The sequence below is a fragment of the Benincasa hispida genome, chromosome 4 (assembly GCF_009727055.1).
Source record: "Benincasa hispida cultivar B227 chromosome 4, ASM972705v1, whole genome shotgun sequence".
In the NCBI taxonomy this organism is placed as follows: Eukaryota; Viridiplantae; Streptophyta; class Magnoliopsida; order Cucurbitales; family Cucurbitaceae; genus Benincasa; species Benincasa hispida.
In genome coordinates, this window is record NC_052352.1 from 50,333,810 (window position 1) to 50,357,584 (window position 23,775).

Genomic DNA, 23,775 nt, shown 5'->3' on the forward strand with positions numbered 1-23,775 from the left:
CCCATTTCTTCTTCTTCAACCACCAATTTTTTCCCCGACCACTACTCCATCCTTCATTACTTCATCCGCCACTACCACCACCTTCTCCTTCGTATGCAGTGGTTGGTTTACAAACCCCTGCCTCGGGCAGTCCACCTTACTTGCTCCAAGGTACTTAGGATGTTGCCAAACACCCTCCGTAATCATCTCGTCTCTTCCTTTCGCTTTCAGTGGAGACAGCAGGGTTGGCCTAGCATTCTCTCGGTGCTTCCTCCTCTCTTGAACACAGGAGGCCTAACAGTCAAAGAGTTTCTCCAGGATCTTCCGGCGAGTCTGGGATGTCGCAGGCTTTGGCGGCAAGCCAACGACTGGCAGCCAAGAATGCTGCCTCTCGCATGGCTACTTGATTAGGGGTGGTGAAGGTGAAGCGGATTGGTTTGGGGTTTGGTCAGCCATGGATACGAGTTGGAAAGTCTGGTAAAAAACTCGAGCTTTGGAGAGAAAGAAAGATTTGGATGCAAGACGCTTAGGGTTCTCGGTTGTCAAAGTGAGGAAAGGGTTTCCAATGAAGGAGGAGGTCGTATTATAGGTTGGGCCGTGGTGGGGCCCAACGCAATTTTTTTGCGGCAACTGGCTCGAGCAGGCTCAACAGGCACGCGTCGTTCCACCTCCCTCATTTATATAAATTCAGAAAAAGTGTTCTTTCGTCTGCCAAGTCATAAATTTCTTGGGGATACAAATCGATTGAACTTCTTCCCAAATTGCCAAATGAAATTTTTCTTTATATTTTATTTGAGTGATGCATGAAAAAAATAATAATGCATTATGCTCACCAACGCAACTGTATCTTTGTAGAGGACGGTAACAACGCATAATATCCCCGCAACACACCCTTAACACCAACGCATATTTCTGAGATTCCTCAACATAAATTGATGTTGCGTAAGGACGGTCAAAGGACATATGCGAGTGCAACAGACCCTAAACCTCAATACAGTTGAGTTGCGTGAACACAAAGCATTCCTGATTGGTTGATATGGCATTCCATTGCGCTTGAATATTTGTTGTTTATTTCCTTTATTACTCAATCATTTTAGCCAATTAAAGCATAATGCATTGATTACAAAAAAAAAGGTCAAAGAATTAAAGACGAGACAAGAATTAAAATGTAGAGAAGTGATGAGGAAATAAACTTCATAAAGTAAAAATTGAATTAAATGAAGAATTAGGAGACAGAACTTAAATTATTTAAAGAGACAGAAATCAATAAAGCATTAAACATCAGTATTGAGATAGGACCGAAAAATTCGCATTGTCCTGGCGTGGATGCAATCTACATCTCCGCAAGTTGCTCAAGCTTGCTCCTCAATGTCTTAAGGACCATTGGCTCTTTCCCTATTAGATCTCGGGGCTTCTGAATTTCTGGGCAATGTTCCCCTTAGAGGCCAGTTTGGCCCACTTTAGATCTCCAGATCCTTACTAGAGGACGCTTGTGCTTGCATCACTACATCACTTTTATCCATATACTGCTCTCAGTAGCGTCTCTAACAGAGCCTCCCGAGTGTATGACTTCCGATTCAGCACCAGGACTCATAAACCGTCAGGCTGCTTTCCACGTTGAACAGCCAGTACAATGAGTTTTGTCCTGCAAAATACCAAAAGCACACTCAAACAATAAACCATTAACCATGTCCCCGACAACAGCGCCATAAACTTGTAACGCAGATTTTGATAGGTATGATTGATGAGGTTCTATGCTTGAAATGATGCGAACTACCGCTAGATATGCGTTAATGATGGGTGTTCACGTAGTATGCCATGCGTTGTCACAAGTTTCCTTATGATAGAACCAAGTGTAATTCCACCGCAAGTTTCTCGGTGTGATCCGAGGTCGAACACGGAGACTGGTTTAGGTTATTGTGGTATGTTCATGATATATGCGACTAGGTTTTCAATCATTAAAAATGTGTTTGTATAGGTGTATAAATTGTGATAAAATAAAGTAAAGCAGTAAAGATACGATAATAAAATGAAATACAATAAACCTAAGCTAGATGATACAAGATACACGCTTTATGTTACAAGATGTTGGGGTCAAGGCTGGCTGTGAAAGTTGTGCAAAGATGTGGAATGCGGCCACAAGTCTTATGAACAGAATAGAAAGACAAAGACAAAGAATATAACAATGCAAGTTCTCAATTGCGTTGAAGCTACAAATGTTGTTCCACTCTTCTCTCGGCATACACCTTTCAGTGATCGGCCGTGCTCCCACATGTCTGTGGTGAAACAGAGACTAACATAATGAACGCAAGGTTGCTTCCTTGTCTGGAAGTACTACTCGCTTTAGTTAACGCATTCTTCTGACCTTATTTCGATAGGTCGGAATGGCATCTTCACTTCTTCTCTCACAGGTGAAGATGTCGTCTAGCATGCCTTAGCTAAACACATTTTATATATTTAACACAGATTAAGTACTTGGTTAATTCATATTGCTTATCAGGGAATTAAGAAGACACCATGAAGAAAGTGATTAATGGAGGAACAGAAATAGACAGAAAATGGTAAATGAAAGCTATCGAAACATTTAATAACTCTATTAAGTGTTTGATACATGGTGTGAATGCAGAGGTAAAGAAACAGTGAAATACAACAATGAAAGAGATAGAACAGATACAAACAAGTGCCAATGTCTTGGCACTGATTCGATGGAGATCTGCTTGCCAGATAGGATGGATTTGATGGTAGGAAGATCTTCCCTCCCAAGCTTGCTTCACCGGTAGCAGGGATCTTTGCACAGAGCTTTCAATCGGGTGTTTGGCAGATTAGATTTGAGATTCACCTCTCGGCCTTATCTCGTCTTCTTCCCGGATTTCATAACTTAAGCACTCAGCTCAGCCTTTTCTCTCAACAGTTTTGCAGCATTTACCCCGTATCCCATAGCATTTTTTTCTCTGAAATCTATGGGGTATTTATAGGTGCAGGTCTTTGACTCCGGCCTTGTGGTCCCCACTGATGGTTATGGTAATTCCGAAGATGGAGGGATATTATTCCTTTTGTTATGCAATCAGACCGTCAATTCTGCACAATCGTTAGTTGTGCACGTGTCTCAATCCTCTGCTTTTGCATTGCTCAGCTGCATCTTTCGATCATGGATTCGCATGCGGTGTTGTTTTTATTACCGCATGCGGTTGCATACAGCTCTGGATCGATTGTCGCATTGCGCCGTCTATGCGGTAATCGTCTCTTCATTGTTGACTGACGGGCGCAATGTGACAGAGATGCATTGATCAGTTTCTCGTGAGCTTTGAGCGCAAGCGGTGACTTGGTCACCTGCAAAACAAAGTAAAATTCGGCTTGTCTTCCATCTTTATGGTGTTAGTGGGTGTAATTGTAAACATTTATAATTATTTTAATACTAGGCTAATTTTCATATGATCGGCACATATTTACTAAATTTTGGCCGCAATATCTAAATAAGGTGGCATAAATAACTTGTATTTCTACAAGTTATCAGTAGCATCTGAAGCTAGACGATCGTTTAGCAATTGGAACCTCAACGACGATAAGAACAGAGACTGATTTTTTGGAACTACAACTCGGCCTCTTCGCTTGTTTGTTCGATTTACAGCTTAATTTCAACTCAAATGAGTCCAAATAAATTACAGAATCTTGGGAACACATTAAAACTCATCAAACAAGAGCCAATTACAAATTTAAATGAGAAGTTAAAGAGAATTAAACAGCTAAAACCCAGAAAACCATATCAGTGCACGAGTTTCATATTTCTCATATAAAACACCCACCAAACCAAAATTAAACTGAATTTGAATGCTTATTTGATGCTCTGATACCAATTGTAGGATTGTATCAACAGCAGCGGAAGCACAATGATCATCTAGGCATTCAAATTCACTAATTTTTGCAAAATATAAAGCATGCTTTTGTAGAAAAAGTGAGTTTCAAGACATACCTCTTGTAGAACTTCTTCAAAGCTCCCTCACCAGCTGCAATCTTCTCCAAATCTTATTGTAGACAACCTCAAGATCTTCCTCACTATTCTCTTGGTGCTCTAGAATGACTTGTGGGACTCAAAACAAGCTTGAATCAAGGGATGAAGGAGAAAAGCTCGCTACTGCAACTTTATTGAAGAACCTTTCTTCAAACTAGTTTTTATCTAAAAAACTCTATAGATTGCATGCTCGATTTTTACTCCAATCTCTTCATTATATTGCAGATCAACATGTAAAGAGAAGAATTGTATGAGTTTCAACTCATGCTTGGAGAAGACAAGGCAATGTTAATCTTCATGTGTGATCTACTTAGGTGATGGATATGGAAAAATCCATTTTTCCATTTTGTGTTTTTGTTTTCCAATTTTTCCAATTTTATCTAAAAATCAAAATTTTATTTTATAAATCTATTTTGATTTTAAAAATGAAAATTTAATTAATTTCATTAATTAATTATTAAAAAAACTTAATTAATTTAATATAAAATATTAAATTAATTTTAACAATATCCATCTTTACATATTTAAATCACATTTAAATATATAAATCCTCCTATTCCGTTTAATTCTAAAATTAAACATAATTATATCTCATATAATCTAATTCCCTTAATTCTAATTTGAACGTTTCAAATTCTTATCACGCTATTCTAGAGTTAGTCCGTTACGAGCTAGTAGGGGGACCTCGCGGACCTACAGATCATGGGCTCCAACGATCCGAGATTAATTGGCTAAACTCATTAGACTAAATTAATCTCCATTTGTTAACTAATGGGTCATTCCACAAAAGCCCATAGTTGCATTCCCTTCACTATAGATATATTATGTCCACATGATTTAACCATAATCAGCAAGTCGACCCTTCACAGGTTGTTCGTAATAACGGCTGGGTCAAATATCTGTTTTACCACCGAGATTACATCTTATTCCTTAAGTCCCTACTGATCATCTAATGAAAACTGGTTTGTGATCCAATCACCATACCAAACTCTTTCAGCCTAGTGAAAGGGTGGGGCCCCTTGTTCAAGACCTGGATTCAGTACTTGGGAGAACAACCTTTCTCCTATCCCTAAATTGGGTGGGCATGAACTCCGTCTTGCACCCTATGTCCCCAGCTATCTATCCGGTCTTGAGCTAACCCTCAACTATGCAAATCTTATTGATCTGACGCTGTTGAGCTAACCCTCAACTATGAAAATCTAAGGGCAATCTCGAATAAACAGAAGTTCATAGTTAGCTCAGGATTAAGATCGAGTTACCTAGGTCATCTAGGTGAAATAGTCAGTCTTAAACCTGTCTCTTATACACATCTAGATGTGTATAAGAGACAGGTCCTAATCTTATGCAAACTCATTGCATAGGACGACCTCAATCCTCATGTCATAATATGTACGAATTAGGATCACATCGTATGTAGCACTTTACAACTCTTTGTAACAACTACAGAGTAGGCTGCATCCAATGGTGTTACCAGAATAAGGTACCTAACCTCATTCATGTACCATAGATCATTTTGACTATTTACTCAAACCCGATTTACTCTTAGGTCTCCACATAAAGTTCAAGCACTCATACAATAGTCATGGGTCTTAGTTTATTGAATTTAGACTTTCTTACAATTTATGAGATCAATAACAAGTATATTGATAATAGAAAATGTTTATCATTTTACAAACTGCGAGTTTTTAGGACATAAAACCCAACAACTTTAATGTGGCGCAGATGAATGGGTCTAAAATCGATGAGGGTAGTCAGGTTAGCATTATCCTGCATTCATTGCCGGAAACCTTCCTCTACTTTGTTAGCAATACGATTCTTAACAAAGTGGAATACTCCCTTACCACTCTCCTCAACGAGTTACAGACTTACCAATCCTTGCTGAAAAGTAAGGAGAAAAAGGGAGGTGAGGCAAATGTTGTCTCGTCCTCTAAAAAGTTCTATCGAGGTTCGACCTCAGGAACAAATTCTGCACCTTCATTTTCTAACTCTGAAAAGGGGAACATGAAGAAGGTGGTAAAGGGAAAGGGAATGCGCCTGCTAACCCGCCACCTATCGCCTAGAAGAAGCGTCCACTGTCGGTTGAAAAAGGAAAATATTTTCACTGTAACCAGGACGAACACTAGAAGAGGAATTGTCCTCGTTATCTGAAGAAAAAGAAGGTTGCCAAGGCTAAGGCCAAGGTAGAAAAAGGTAAATATGATTTGCTTGTATTAGAAACTTGTTTAGTGGAGAATGATGATTCTGCTTGGATATTAGATTCAGGCGCCACTAATCATGTATGTTCTTCTTTTCAGGGGATTAGATCCTAGCGAAAGTTGGAGGCTGGTGAGATGACATTGCAAGTAGGCACTGGGCACGTCATCTCAGCTGTGGCAGTGGGAGATATCCAGTTTACTTTATAGAATAGGTTTCTTATATTAAAAGATGTCTTTGTAGTTCCTGAACTAAAAAGGAACCTTATTTCTGTAAAGTGTCTATTATAATACAATCACACTATTTCTTTTAAATTGAATAAAGCATTTATTCGTAAGGATGGTGTTGAAATTTGTACAGCTAAACTAGAAAATAACTTGTATGTGCTAAGACCTTTAGCCTTAAGTTCCCTCCATAACATAGAGATGTTTAAATCTGTCGTAACTAAATCTAAATGCCAACGAGTTTCTCCAAAAGAAAATGCCCAACTTTGGCACCTTCGTCTAGGACACATCAATCTCAAAAGGATTGAGAGATTGGTGAAGAATGGCCTTCTAAGCGAGTTAGAGGAAAATTCTTTACCAGTGTGCGAATCTTGCATTGAAGGTAAGATGACTAAACGACCTTTTACTAGAAAAGGTTATCGAGCCAAAGAGCCTCTTGAATTAGTACATTCTGACTTTTGTGGTCCTATGAATGTGCGAGCTCGAGGAGGCTATGAGTACTTTATCAGTTTTACTGATGATTACTCGAGATATGAGTATGTCTATCTGATGCAACGAAAGTTTTAATCTTTTGAAAAGTTCAAATTATTTAAAGCCGAAGTTGAGAATTCTTTGGATAGACGAATAAAAACGCTTCGATCATATCGAGGTGGAGAGTTTTTAGATTCTGAGTTCCAGGACTATTTATTAGAACATGAAATCATTTTCCAACTCTCGGCACCAGGTACATCTCAGTAAAATGGTGTAGCAAAGAGGAGAAACAGAACCTTGTTGAACATGGTTCGTTTGATGATGAGTTACGCTTCCTTACCGGACTCGTTTTGGAGTTTCGCAGTAGAGACTGCGGTATACATTCTCAACACATGTGCTTGAGGCAAATCCTAAGAAATATTGCAAGAACACCTATGGAGTTGTGGAACGGGCGTAAAGCAAGTTTACGTCACTTCTGCATATAGGGTTGCCCAACACATGTGCTTGAGGCAAATCCTAAGAAATTAGAATCACGATCGAGGTTGTGCCTCTTTGTAGGCTACCCCAAAGGTACACAAGGAGGTTACTTTTATGATCCATCCAAAAATAAGGTGTTTGTTTCCACGAATGCTACTTTCCTGGAGAAGGATCATATCAGGGAGCACAGTCCACGTAGTAAAGTCGTGTTGAGTGAGCTTTCCAAAGAAACTACTGAAACTTCAACAAGAGTTGTTGAAGGACCTGATTCATCAACCAGAATTATTGATGATAATTCATCTGGTAGGTCGGTTCCACCACAAGAGTTGAAGAAACCTTGACGCAATGGGAGGGTTATGAACCCGCCTGATCGCTATCTGGGTTTCACGAAAATCCTAGCTATGGTGACAGATGGCGACGTTGAGGATCTGTTGTCCTATAAAAGGGCAATGGAGGATGTTGGTCAGAATGAATGGGTTAAAGCCATGAATCTCAAGATGGAGTCAATGTACTTCAACTCGGTATGGGATCTTGTAGATCAGCCTGATGGGATAAGACCTATAGGTTGTAAATGGATCTACAAAAGCAAACGGGGTGCTGATAGGAATATGTAAACCTTTAGGCTCGACTTGTGGCAAAAGGTTATACCCAGGTGGAGGGAGTCGACTATGAGGAGACTTTCTCACCTGTTTCCATGTTAAAGTTGATCCGCATCCTCCTATCCATTGCAGCTTAATATAATTATGAGATTTGACAAATGAACGTAAAGACGGCTTTTCTGAATGGCAATCTTGAGGAGACCATTTACATGGTGCAATTCAAAGGATTCATTGCCCAAGGTCAAGAGCAAAAAGTTTGCAAATTGAATCGGTCCATTTATGGGCTGAAACTAGCGTCTTGATCTTGGAATATTCAGTTTGATGTTGCGATCAAACTGTATGGCTTTGACCAAAACGTTGATGAACCTTGTGTTTACAAGAAAATAGTCAACAGTTCAGTGGCTTTCTTAGTATTGTATGTAGACGATATACTACTCATTAGGAATGATGTACGTCTACTGACTACAGTTAAGAACTGGCTAGCGACTCAATTTCAAATGAAAGATTTGGGATAGGCTCAGTTTGTTCTGGGTATACAGATCTTTTGGGATCATAAGAAGAAAGTTCTAGCGCTGTCTCAGGCATCATATGTTGACAAAATCTTGCTCAAGTACTCGATGCAGAACTCCAAAAAGGGCCTACTACCATTCAGGCATAGAGTCACTTTGTCTAAAGACATGTGTCCTAAGATGCCTCAAGAGGTTGAGGACATGAGACGGGTCCCATATGCATCTACCGTTGGCAGTTTAATGTATGTGATGCTCTAAACTAGGCCAGACATCGACTATATTGTGGGAATAGTCAGTATATATCAGTCTAACCCAGGGCAGGGTCACTGGACTGCAGTTAAGAATATCCTCAAGTATCATCGGAGAACGAAGGACTACATGCTCGTGTATAGGTCTCGGGATTTGATCCTTACTGGATACACAGATTTTGACTTTCAGACTGATAAGGACTCTCGAAAGTCCACTTCAGGGTCAGTATTTACTCTTAATGTAGGAGCTGTGGTATGGTGGAGCACTAAGCAGGGGTGCATCGCTGACTCCACGATGGAGGCCGAGTACGTAGCAGCTTGTGAAGCTACTAAAGAGGCCGTCTAGCTCAAAAAGTAATTGACAGAGCTGAAAGTTGTTCTAGATATGTCTAGGCCCATCACCATCTATTATGACAATAGTGGTGCTGTGGCAAACTCTAAGGAGCCCAGGAGTCATAGGTGCGGAAAACACATAGAGCAGAAGTATCATCTGATCCACGAGATAGTGCATTAAGGAGATGTGATCGTCACGAAGATTACCTCGGAGCAAAATGTTGCTGATCCGTTTACAAAGGCTCTCATGGCTACAGTGTTTGAGGGTCATCTTCAGTGCATGGGTTTACGGGACTGCTCGCGGTTGGACTAGGGCAAGTGGGAGATTTTGTTGCACTGGGTTTTTATGCCCTAGTTTATTGTTTTGTACCTGTTTACTTGTACTCCTCACTTCACTTTAGGACAAGTGGGAGATTGTTAGGTTTTGTGCTCTAAAGTCTCATGTCCTGTAGTTTGTAAACAACTTTGTACGAACACTTATGATGTATAATATAAATGATATTTACTTCACTACTTGACTTTGCACATTTAGATGTTTTTTATTTTACTACAAACCAATAAACTTAATATCCCTAGTTGTCTTTATGTAACTTAAGCATGTACGTCATGACATACAAGTGGATCATGTCTTAAGTGACAACAAAAATAGTCTGTAGTATATGGATATAAGAGGGAAACCTTATCCTGGTAACACTACGAACGTGGCCCGCTTTGTGGAATTGTTACAAATGTTGTGACTTGTCACAGATGGTCTAATCTTGATCATTCGTGTAGTGGACATGCAAGCGGGGGCGTCCTATACAAAGAGTTTGTATAAGACTTGACCTCGAAGTATAATGTCTTGTCATATAACACCGTTCATGACTGAGACGTCACTTCACTAGAATGACCATAGGTAACATGACCTCAATCCTGAGTGAGTTGGGAACTCCTGCCATGGAAGGCGGTCCTTTGATTTTCATGGGTGTGAGTGGCCAGAACACCGACTTAAACCTACCATTTTGGGGATTAGTCTGATTTGGGAGCTGGGAACTCAGCTTCAAAAGAGGGAGTTCACTTAAGGGCTGATCCGAGGCTTGAATGATGTGGTGCCACGCACCTTCTCATGGCCTGAGAGGTGTTCACACATAGTAGAACTATGTTGTATTGTTCATTAGAGGGATCAGTGGTACTTAAGGAGGAAGATGTAATTACAGGGGCAGAACGGTAAATTGGCCTGATGTAATTACAAGCATCTGTGAAGGGTCATCGTACTGATGATTGGTTATATCCAATGGACATATAAATATATCTATGGCATATCTATGGCAAGAAGAGTTCAACTGTCGGTCTTTAGTAGAGTGCCTGGCAGTTAACGGATGGTGGATATCATGACTAAAGAGTTTAGTCAACTATTCACGTACCGTTGGAGTTTCGAGCCATAAGTCTATAAGGTCCCCTTGGTAGCTTGGATACAAGTTGAGAGTCAGTTTTTGAGTCAATTTGAAATGTTCAAATTGACAAGAAGGAGTTTAATTATATATGATATAATTGAATGAGATACATTAATTTGGAGGAAAATAGATATAAATATGATTTATATCTAGTAGATGAAAATATTATAATTAATATATGATATTAATTATATGTTATGAATATGATAAGATCACATTCATTGGACGGTTATAAAGGAAATGGGAAGGCGCCTCTTCTGTTCTAAATAACGGATTAGTGCGTTAAAAATGGCAGACGGTGTGTTGATCTCGGGGTGCTCGGAAATTGTGAAAAGACAGTGTCATCGTTTAAAATCAGTGCCTATACGATAGTGACTACATGATCGCTTACATATACAATATTCCTAAGCGATCGTTTAGCTCCCGTATTTACTAAACGATCGTAGACGATTGCTTAGTTTTTCCTACGCAATCATTAGGACGATCGCTCACCCTTTTCCTACACCATCATTTATATAATCGCTGACCTTTTCCTACAGGATCGTTTAGACGATCTCTTACTTTTCCTACACGACTGTATATTTCACCTAAACGATCAAGCATCTTGTCTATGTGATAGATGACCTCTTCTCCCACTTGCTTGATCGTTGTGTACGGTCTCTCTTCCTCTTTCCCTCTACCAAATCCGAACAAAGCCCACACTTTGGATTCTCACTCCAAGAATACTGAGGGCTCTGAGTGGTGTTGTCTTCTCCGTTTCCTTCTTTCCGAGTGGTGATTGTTCGAGGTAGACGGTTGGGCTTCAGACTCGCCGTGAAGAAGAAATCTTCATCTGGTATGATTTCTTGATCTCTTTAGCATTATAAAAGTATGTTTGAATGTATATGCAGTAATTTTGTCACAATGAATTGGAAAGATCGGCTTCTGCTCGTAGGTACTCTTGAATAAGAGTTCCTTCACTCTTCACCACGATTAGATCGTAATGTTTTTATCTTTTTACCTAACAAGTTTTCAACTTCAGTCTTATATTTCTTGAACTTTACAAGTGCTTCAGACTTATGTTGCATTAGGTATAGATACTCGTATCTTGAATAGTCATCTATAAAAGAGATGAAATATTCATACCCTCTTCGTGCTTTTACATTCATCAGACCACAGAGGTCGAAATGTATAAGTTCCAAGGCTTCTTTGGCTCTATAACCTTTTCCAATAATAGGTTGTTTTGTCATCTTGCCTTCAAGGCATGACTTACATACAGGTAAAGAATTTTCTTATAAACTATTTAGAAGTCCATTTTTCACCAATTTCTCAATCCTATTGAGATTAATGTGACCTAACTTTAGATGCCAATGGAGGACATTTTCTTTAGGTGAAATCCTTGGTCTCTTAGCAGTTATTGTCGTTTTGAACATTTTAGTACATATAAGTTACTTTCTTTCGAAGAAAATTCTTTCTCCATTAAGTTTTTGAAAATAAACACTTTACTTCCGGAGAATGAGAGAGAATAATTTTGTTCAATCAAACAAAAAATAAAGATTAAATTCCCTTTCATATTAGGAACTGCATATAAGTCATCTAATAACATATATCGTTTCTTGTGCAAAAGTAACTTAAGCCTACCTACGACAATAGCTAAAACGGTCTCACCAGTACCAACTCGAAGAGTCATCTCCCCAACTTCCTATTCTCTTCAGGAATTAAATCCCTAATAGGAAGAACATACGTGATTAATAACTCCTGAATCAACTATCTAGTCAGAATCGTTATTCTCTACTAAGCACGACTCCAAGACAAGTAAATTAGATTTACTATCATTAGATCTCTTCATATTCTGGATAGTAGTGGGATCAGCTTGAACACCCTTAATATGAACTCCAAGTTTTTCCTCCAAAGTCAAACTTCTTTGATAAACTTCACTAGAGTTGGCAACTTTTGCCCCCTCTATTTGTCCCTTCACATTCAATACGTATCGAAGTCCAAATAGGTAGCTGACATTAATGGTTTTGTCTATATCAACCTCATCCTACTTGAATTATTAGGACACTCGCTTAAACAACTCTTGCATTGATTGCATGATCTTATGCGCAGTGACCATGCTCTCAAATTTTTTGGCCAAGGCATTGGGTATGCTCGCCAAGATGTGAACTCCAGCCTCAAGTTTGGCCTTCGTCCACCTTTTGTATGCATCACGAACATTTCTTCTTGCATCAAGGGTTGGAACTGGAGGACATTCCTCAGTCAAGACGAAGTTAAGGTCGTTAACCACGAACATAGTTTTAATTGATTATTTCCAAGTTCTGTAATTGAATTCGGTCAATATTTCAATATTAAGAAGGTTCATGAAAGGGTTAGTCATCTTTGCCGATACAAAACAAATTACTTATTTTAGACAGTTATGTAAAAATTCATTTTAATCCAATCAGTTTAGCAAAAATTAATAATGAACCCAACATTATTCCATTTTGCAATGATGCTTCAACGATTTAGGATAAAAGCCATCAAAGGGTGGTCAGTGACCCCTTCCCTGAATTGAGACACTTCTCAACAAATCATTACACTAGAATAACTCTTATTCTTATAAAGATTAATCACCATCTAATTGGTCAATAAATCATTAACTTGTTTAACAATTTTTGTAAGTGTAACCCTTCATTCTAGACTCTAAAGTTTCATCCCAATGAGTCAACCAAAGGGAAAAGTCGATTAGGAAAAAAGCTAAAGTGATCCTATCCAGAAACAATTTCTAAAGTTTTCCCCTAATATTGACCTAATGCGCAAACCGTCTGAAGAGGGATGCTTCCAGGGCGCCTCGAGGCCATGCTAGAAGGTCTCACAAAGCAAACCAATAAAGGAGATCCTAAGACATGTTGACACATATCTTTCTCCCACTTACTATAAACACTCTCTCAATTCACCTTGATATTGACCTATGTAAACACCATCCGAAAGGGGAAGCTCTCAGAGTGCCTCGAGGCCAAGCATGAGTCTCATGGTGTGAACTTTTATGGAGTAACCGAGTGGAAAAAATTGACATATCATATATCACTTTTTCCTCCCACTGAGTATTTTACAAAAATGGGTTTAACACTTACATTGAATATTTCAACAATATTATGCTTACAAAAATGGAAAAAATTAACCAAGTCTTTGTTATTTTGTTCAATATAATGCGAATATTTCAACAATATGTGACTTCATTTGTTATAATTTTAATGAAGTCAATCACTTATTGCATGCTTATAAAATATTTACCCAATTCACCTTCTAGGTCGGTTCCTAGGTAGAGGTGTTTCGTTTTCGTTAGCTTAAATACCTCAGCCTAGACAGAACTTCCTTAGACAAAGGTCCCTTATGGGTAATTATTTTATAAATTTAATCTCTTATTGAAATTCATTTTCATCCAATTAAAACGAATTAAATGATTAACCTATTTCTAATCTCATTAGAAACTTGTTTAACATAAGTCTAGGTGAATTAATTTTAAACCATTTTAAATTAAATTTGACCTATGTTTGCATGCAACTCTTTATTATAGATTTTAATTCTAATTTCATTATACTTATAACCATTATAAACTAATGAATAATAAAATCTATAACTGCATTCAAAGACATTGATTAAATATAACATTTATATTTATCTAAGTAAGGTCATGCTCAATGCAAAATTTATTTTAATTGAAAAAAATAACACTTATATCTAACAATTATTAAGCACACATATCCATCATATCATCATAAATTATAACAATTCTAACCTAGTATGATGCATGAATGATAACTTGTAGACATACAAGTTATAGTAGTCTTTTTCTTAGAATAATGAAGGAAGGAAAGAAGATTATGCATCAATCATGCCTAGAATTCATGGTAAATATCAAACTGACGCTAAAGTATCTCAAAAGCACCCGCTGACCGCATATCATGAGCATATTGCACCAAAAGTATTTATTTTGTAGATGACCGCAGAAGAAGCCACGTGCGTTGATCTTCCAAAGAACAAACAGACGATTGCATGCCTCAGGATATTTGAAATTGTACCAACAGATTTTATGTCAAGCTTCTAGAATGTTGACCATGTTTGCAGTGCTGACATTCGCACTTACCATGTCAAACGATGATGACGAATCAGAGCAGGAATATCAACAAAGAACAGCACGTGGTTCTATAAATAGAGTCTTGATGCCAAGAAGATGGAATCCTCAGAGAGTTTACGAGAGAGAAATCCAACTCCATTTACTCACCCCGATTCATCATCGGACCCTCACCAGAGTAAGTGTCTACGAGGGCCTTCTCCATTCAGCTCAACCATCTCAACACCAGTAGCCTAGACATTCACATTTTGAGAGCAAGAAATTGCTACCAACTACTTCTTCACCTTATTCTTTTATCATTTTGTGTTGTACTGCATTGTAATTTAAGAAACTATTCACCTATATTCAACAACTATATTCCTATCTTAATATCATCATGTCTTCATTTCCTCGACCATTCTAACCTTTGTCATGAGTCATTAATTTCAACGGGGTAAGAGGGAAGCTTAATATCATGAGCTAAGTAGAATCTAAGAAAATTATCTTGTTCGCTTAATGCAAGGTCATTTAAATGCCGGTCTATGAACACTCACAGAGACAAGTAGCTATAACTAGCCTAATGAGAAGGAAAATAGTTGTGGAACTCATTAAGCAGAGAAAGAAATATTTCTAGAGATAGAAACAACCTTGCACTCATAACAACTTCATTCATGCGTCATAGAGATATGATAAGTATGACTGGCCATCGAAAGGTGTGCGATAATTAGAAGTGAGCCAGGATAAGTTCCTACGATAATGTTTAGTGATGCGGTATTACTCTTCTCCCCGATCTTGACTTCTCCATACATTTTATCTTCATGTTAAAGGTGTTGTTTTCTATGATCTCTATTTACAATGATATCTCACGAGCATCTCTGACAATTTAGAACTAAGTTAATTGCATGTTTTCAACTTCATTCTTATAAATTTGTAACTTTGCCACATACTCACAATTATCTGTCTTGATTGGTACAAATCCCCGTGTTCGACCTTATGATACCTTGAGAAACTCGCAACCAAGTTGACCTGAGAACGAGAAAACTTGTGATCGACACATCACTACACTTAGACACAGAATGCAAATAACACAAATGTACCTTAGTGTAGACCAAAATCAACGCATATTTTCAGCGCAACAATGAACATGCTTAATGTACCATACATCTAAAATAATATAACACTTATATTAAGATGTATGAGCATGCAAATTTAATCATGCATCCCAAAAATATAACACTTAGATTTTCACATGATGCATGAACATGTTTATCCTAAGATGAGATTTTGAATCTAAATGGCATACTTTATGCACCATTCAAAAATAATTTAAATCATACATCTTATGCATAATTAAATTAACAAAATAACAAAGTTGACCAGCTATTGGCATTCCTAGAAAATCAAATAAAATCTAAAACCCTAGATTTTAAAAAATCCTAAAAGAAAACAGAAAAAGATTAAAAAAAAAAAAAGACTGCTTTTGTTCAACGACGACGCCGGATAAACCAGAGCTCAAAACAATGATCCAATCGTTCAAAATGAGATCTTAGATGTCTTGAACATACTGACAAATTTTAGCTCGATCAATGGTTATAACTCCATTGACAAATTTGTAAAAGCTGTCCCTGAAAAATCGAATTGCACTACATCATTTCTCTCCATTTTTTCTTGTTTTGCCTTTGTTTTCCCAAGTTCTTTTCACAAAAACTTTTTTCCACAAAAGACACAAACTTACAGACTTGATTTACAGTGGAAAAAAAAAGTACCCATAAACAACGGGTTTTATATTGATCTCATTAGTTAAAACTGTAAATCTAAATGCCAAAAACCTAAACAGTCAACCCGCAAACCACAATTAAAATCACATACATCTCATGCATATATTTTAAAAACAACACACCATTCTTTTTTGATTTTGTTTCTCAAAAAATAGAAAATCAAAATTGCACAAATTGGGCTCTGATACTAGTTGAAAGGATCGAATCCCAAGTGGAAGTATGTGATCGCCTTGCAATTTTTTTTTCGATTTTACATAAACAAAATATGGTATAAAAATAATAACACAATGGATAAACAATTAAAATGAGAAGAAAAGATGGAAGAGCTAAAACTTACCTTTGTAAATTCCCATATTCTCCACGATTCCCTCCGCGTCTTCTCTAGAGTGTCTCTTCAATGATCAAGAGACACCACTGTAAGTAAAACCTTGTTATTCTCTAGGATTCCAAGAATGGGATGTGTTGTCTCCAAGACCTGGAAGAGGAAGAATTAGTAGAGAAAAGAAGATAGATTTTGAGAGAAGTAGTAGAAGACTAGGTTTCAAAATTCCCAATTCAAATGTGTCACAAACATGGGCCATGAAGACCTATTTATAGAGAGGAGGGGTGACCCCTTTAGTCTTTTCTATTCCTACTATAGTTCTAATTTAATTAAATAACTTTCATTTATTTAATTAGTAGAATAATTAAATAACCATATATATTAATTGAATTTAATATATATAATTAATAAATAAATAAATAAACATCACATGTTTATTTTTCTCTTCTTCTAAAAAATTAATTAATTAATCAATTAAAAGACTATATTAAATCATATTTAATATAGAATTAATCAATATATAATCAATCACATATTTATATGTATACATCTCTTAATATTTGAATCTTATTCAAATATTTTTCTCTCTTAATTATAGATCACATCTATAATTAACCATATTATATTAATCTCATTAATATACAATTGATTTGAACAATTCAAATCATTCCTCTTATATATCCTTTAGTGAGCTAACAAGTAGACCTTATGGACCTATAGATTAGAAGCTCTAATGATATAAGATTAATTAATTAAACTCTTTAATTAAATTAATCAATTTTCATTAACTATCGGTCACTCCACTAAAGACCGATAGTTGCACTCTTCACACTGTAGATTTATTTCTATGTCAACGGATATAACCGATCAACAGCGAGTTAACCTTTCACAAATTGCTCATAACTGTACATGGGTCAAAATACCGTTCTACCCCTATAGTTACATCTTATTCCATAAATACCATTGATCCCTCTAATGAACAAACAGTTTATAGTCCAACTATAAACTAACACCTCTCGGGCCAATGAGAGGTTGAGATCTCAATGTTCAAAACCCAAAATCCACTATTAAGGGAGCAATTTATCTACTTTTCCTGAGGTCGGGAAAGGAATGAATTTCACCTTTTGTAGTTGTGTTCCCAGCTTCCTACTCGAACAAGTCCCTAAAATGGTAGGCTTGTTGAGTCGGCTAACAAGGCCACTCTCATTCATACAAATCAAAAGATTTCCCTCATAGATAGGAGTTCACAACTCACTTAGGATTAAGGTCAAGCCACCTATGGTCATCCTAGTGAAATATAAGTCTCTTCTAGCAATGGTGTTATATAGAGAGACTATTCATTTCGCAGTCCTGTCTTATACAAACTCTTTGTAGGGATCGAATCCCACAATAGAAGCTCTCATGTGAGATCGCCTTGCATCTGGCGATTCAATTTTTATATTAAACTAAATCGTTGTACTAGACGGAATAGATAAACACGTAAACTAGCATGCTATTGGGGAAAGGGTTAAAACGGTTCTTATCTTTGTAGATTTCTCAAGTGTCACGAATAATCCTCTTTAAGGTTCCAAAGAACGGATCCTCAAACGGTCTTGATCACAAACAACTCCTTGAGCGATCTCGAACACTACCACGAGAGTTATCTCGTTATTCTCTAAGATTCCAATAGAGGGATAGGTGGTATCCAACTATTGGAAGAGTGAGAGGAGAATAAGGTTTTGGAGAGTAGAGAGGCTAAGAGAAAATTCTACACAATAATACTAAGGAGTTGTGTATTGTCAAAGTTTCTCTACAATTAGAATTGTATATTCAATATATTCCCAAAGGGCCAGGAGGAGGTCTTTATATAGACAAGGACCAAGTCCCTTTCCCAATAATTCTCCTTCTCAATAATTAATTAAATAACATTTATTTAATTAATTAGTCCATAATTAAATAATGCTTATTTGATCAATTAGCCCAATTAAATAACACTTATTTGATTTGCACAATTAAATAACACTTATTTGATATTCACAATTAAATAACACTTATTTGATTTGCACAATTAAATAACACTTATTTAATTTAAATTTGCAGAATAATTAATTAACTACTTATACATTAAACCAAATTTAATGTATATATTTAATTATCATTTACATCCCATGTATATTTGCAAAACCTCTCTATTAATTAATTCTTTGTGAATCTAATTCACTTGAATTAATTAATTTGAATCTTATTCAAATATTCCTCTCCAATTTAATTATAGATCATATCCATAATTAATTATATATTAATCTCACTAATATATAGTTTTCTCAAATTAATTTGAACAATTCAAATTATCCCTTTTAAGTATCCTCTAGTGAGCTAACGAGGAGACCTAGTGGACTTGTAGATCAGAACCTCCAATGATATGAGATTAATTACTTAAACTCATTAACCAAGTTAATCAATATTCGTTAACTATAGGTACACTCTACTAAAGACCCACAACTGCACTTTTCTTACTACAGATATATTTTTGAGTCCACGGATATAAATCAATATCAGCAAGTTAGTCTTTCACGAGTGTTCATAACATCAACTAGGTCAAATTATCGTTTTATTGTCGGGTTACCTCTAGCTTCTTAAATACCAGTGCTCCTCTAATGAACAACTTGTTTATGGTCCAACTAATAAACAGAAACCCCTTTCAATGAAAGGGTAGGGCCCTTTGTTCAAGTCCCGGAGACACAGCGAACACTCATCTACTTACCCTCAAGGAGGGAAGGAGTGAATTCCATCTTGTATTATTATGTTCCCAGCTCTCCACTCGGTCTCGTCCCAAAAATGGTAAGTATATTGGGTCGGCGAACTGGCAACCCTTGCCCATGCAAATCAAAGGACAATCCCTCGTGAACAGGAGTTTATAAGATACTCAGGATTAAGACTAAGTCGCTTGGGTCATCCTAATGAAATAGGAACCTAACTAGTCAATGGTGTTACATCTAGTGGTTATTATTTCGTAGTCCAATCTTATTCAAACTCATTGTATATGATACCTCCACTCGCGTGTGACCTATGCAAACGTATTGGATCAATACGTTTGTATCAAATACAAATTGGGTCGTATCCATAGTGTTACTAGCATAAGGTACCCAACCTTATCCCTATATTATAGACCCTTTAGGCTATATCTTGAATATTGATCATCGTATGTCTCTATATACAATTTAAGACTCATAAGACAACTTTGGATGTTAGTTATTGGATTTAGGGTTATTAAGACAAAATAGACAACAATATAAATAATAACATTTATTGATTTAACATCCATAACTCATTATTGATGATGGTCAATTAATAACATATACTATCCACAAGTTTTAGGGTAAAAAACCCAACAAACTTCCACTTGAACTAAAACTTTAGTCAGTGGGTTGTACACAATCCATAAGGCGGGTATATGCTAAATACAATAAACTAGGGCATCCATATACCCATTACACATCTCCCATTTTCCCTAGATTATACAATGTACATGTCTTGTAGACCTAGATTCTCTAGATGACCCTCAGACACTTTAGCCGAGAGATCCTTCGTAAATGGATAAGCAATGTTGTGCTCTAAGACAATCTTTGTGACAATCACATCTCCCCTTTTCACAATCTTCCGTATCAGGTGATACTTCTTCTCAATATGCTTTCCTCGTTTGTGACTGATAGGTTCTTTAGAGTTGGCTACTGCCCCATTGTTCTACTTCCAAATCACTCAAAAACTTCCTTAGCCAAACTGTTTCGTTTGCTATTTCATAAGCAGCTACATACTCCGCTTCCATAGTGGAATCTGTAGTGCATCCTTACTTGATACTACGCCATACTACAACTTCTCTATTCAGGGTAAACATTGATCCGAACGTGGATTTCCTCAAATCCTTGTCAGTTTGGAAATCAGAGTCGGTGTTGAAGGAGCGCAAGGTCCATCGCGGAAGCGGGACGTCCCAATTTCATTTTTTACAAAATAAAATTACAGAACATTCAAATTCTGCATAAATAGGAATTTTACAGTATGCTAATTGAGGGAGGAAGAAAGGAAGAATTAAAACTTACCCTTGAAGAACAACTTCTTCGCATAAATCCTCATTTGATCTGATCACGAACTCTACGATGAGGATACCACCAAGCGAAGCCTTCTGTAATCTTTTTTAGGAGGAGAATTGGCAGGAGGAGTGGGCTCTACTTCTTTTGGTAGAGGGATGAGAGGATTTTAAGAAGAGAGGAATTTTTCTCTGAAGGAAAAAACACACAACCCCCAAAAATTCTCTGTAACCTTCTCATCATGAAGAAGACAATCGTGGAAAAACTTCTTCCTTCCTCACTTAGCCACACACGTTTTTCTGGGAGAGAATTAATGAGAGGGAGTTGTAACACCCTCCATTTTGAAATATTAAATATAAATTAAAATAAATTTAATTTGAATTTAATATATATATATATATACACACACACACATACACATATAATAACAAACTTATTATATGACATATAACCTATAGTTTTTCTATTGTATCAAATACAATATAACCTATAGTTTTAATTTCTCTCAATCATTCATGGTGTTTAGTAAAAATTACATTCATACTAAATTCAATTATGTGAATCTCATCCATACAATTAGTATTTCAATCACATTCAAATATCTAATTCCTCTCAAAATAAACTTTATATTATTATGTATCAAATACATATAATTAATTTAATTAATTATATCATATATAATTATTTCTCTTAATTAATTTAAATAATTCAAATTAATCAAAAATTAACTCTCAATAATCCCTGTTGAGTTACGAGGGGACTTTCTGGACCTGTAGATTGATGCTCCAATAGTACTTGAATAATTAATTAAACTCCTTTGATTAAATTATTCAACATCCATTAACTGCCGATCACTCCACTAATGAACGATAGCTGCACTCTTCGTACTACAGATATATTTCTGTGTCCATTGGATATAACCAATCAACAATGCAATGACCCTTCACAAAATGCTTGTAAGTACAGTTGGGCCAAACTGACCGTTTTGCCCCTGTAGTCACATATAACTCCTTAAGGACCACTGATTATTCTAATAAACAATAAGTCGTAGTCCAATTATGACCAAATCACTCTCAGGCTAAGAGAGGGTGTAACCCCAATTGTTCAAGCCTCGGAATAAGCTCTTAAAAGAGCAATTTATCTACTTACCACGACATCACGGAACAAGTGAACTCCATCTTGTGCAGTTGTGTTCCCAACTCTCCAATCAGACGAATCCCCAAAATGGTAGGCATATTGAGTCGACGATATGGGCACTCTCACCCATGCAAATCAAAGGACCGCCTTCATAGGTAGGAGTTCACAACTCACTCAGGATTCAGGTCATGTCATATATGGTCATCCTAGTGAAATGTAAGTTTGTACTATTAGCGATGTTATATAATGAGACTATTCATTTCATGATCCAGTCTTATACAAGTTCTTTGTATAAGATACCCCCGTTCACATGTCTCCAAATGAATGATCAGGATCAGATCATTTGTAGTACTTTACAACACTTGTAACATTTACAAAGTGGGTTGTATCCATAGTGTCACTATGGATAAGGTCCCAACCTTATCCATCTACTACAGACCATTTAGGTTATCATTTAAACATGATCCACATGTATGTCTCTACATATATGTTTAAATTACATAAAATAACCAATGATATTTGTTTAATGGATTGAGTGTATGCTCATAAAGTAATAATTATTTTCATAATAACAATTTGTTTATAGAAAATTTACAAACTACAAGAATACAAGAGAGATTTAGGACACCAATCCTAAAAGGTGTATCCTGTAAGGATCAAATCCTTAGCTCCATACATCAGCTTGTAGTCCTTCGTTCTGCTAAGATACTTAAGGATGTTCTTAACCACTGTCCAGTAGTCTAACCCTGGATTGGACTGGTACCTACTGAAAATTCCCCCTACATAACAAATGTCTGGCCTAGTGTAGAGCATAACATACATTAAGTTGCCCATAGTTGAGGCATAGGGAATACGTCTCATATCCTCAACTTCTTGAGGTGTCTTAGGACACTGTTCCTTAGACAAGTGAATCCCAGGCCTGAAAGATAACAAACCCTTCTTAAAATTCTGCATCGGATATCGAGTCACCATTTTATTGATATAAGTTGCTTGAGACAGAGCTAGCTTTCTATTCTTGCTATCCCTGATGATTTGAATCGCAAGTACATACTGCGCCTCTTCCAAATCTTTCATTTAGAATTGGGTTACAAGAAATTCCTTTGTTGGGGTTAATGCCCTAAAATCTCGTGTCCTGTAGTTTGTAAACAGTTCGAATGCTTGTGTTGTATAATATATGATATTTACTTCACATCTTGATTTTGCTCAGTTGTATGTTTTATTTGACTTTTACCACAAACCAATAAACATAAAATCCCTGGTTATCTGAAATGTAACATTAAGCATGTATGTGAATGACATACATGGGACATATCTTAAGTGATAACACCAGAAAATGGTCTGTAGTTGTAGATATATCTGGAAGTGAAAAACCAATTATTCTTATTGGGTAACTATGAGATGCGAGGAGGTCCGTTTTGTGGAATGGTCACGAATGGGTGACTTGATCACAGAGGGTCTGATCTTTTTTTTTTTATTGATCATTCGTGTACGCGACAATGTGAGCGGGGCATCCTATACAAAGAGTGTGTAATATAAGATACTGACCATACAAGTGTTAACGTCTTGTTTATATCACCGTTCCATGATAGAGACTGTCACACTTCACTTGGAATGAACCATAGGGTAAACATGACCTCAATCCTGAAGTGAGTTGGGAAATACCCTAACCATTGAAGGGTGGTCCTTTGATTTGTAATGGGTGCGAGTGGCCAGGTCGCGATTCAAACCTACTATTTTGGGGATTCGTCTGATTGGGAAGCTGAGAACTCAATGCTACACAGATGCAATTCACGTCCTTCCCCGATAGCAGGGTGAAGGTAGATAGATAGGCTGCCAAATAAGGGCTGGTTTCATGGGCTTGAAACGATGTGGGCGCCACAGCACCTTCTCTTAGCCCGAGAGTGTTTCACAACATACTTGACATATA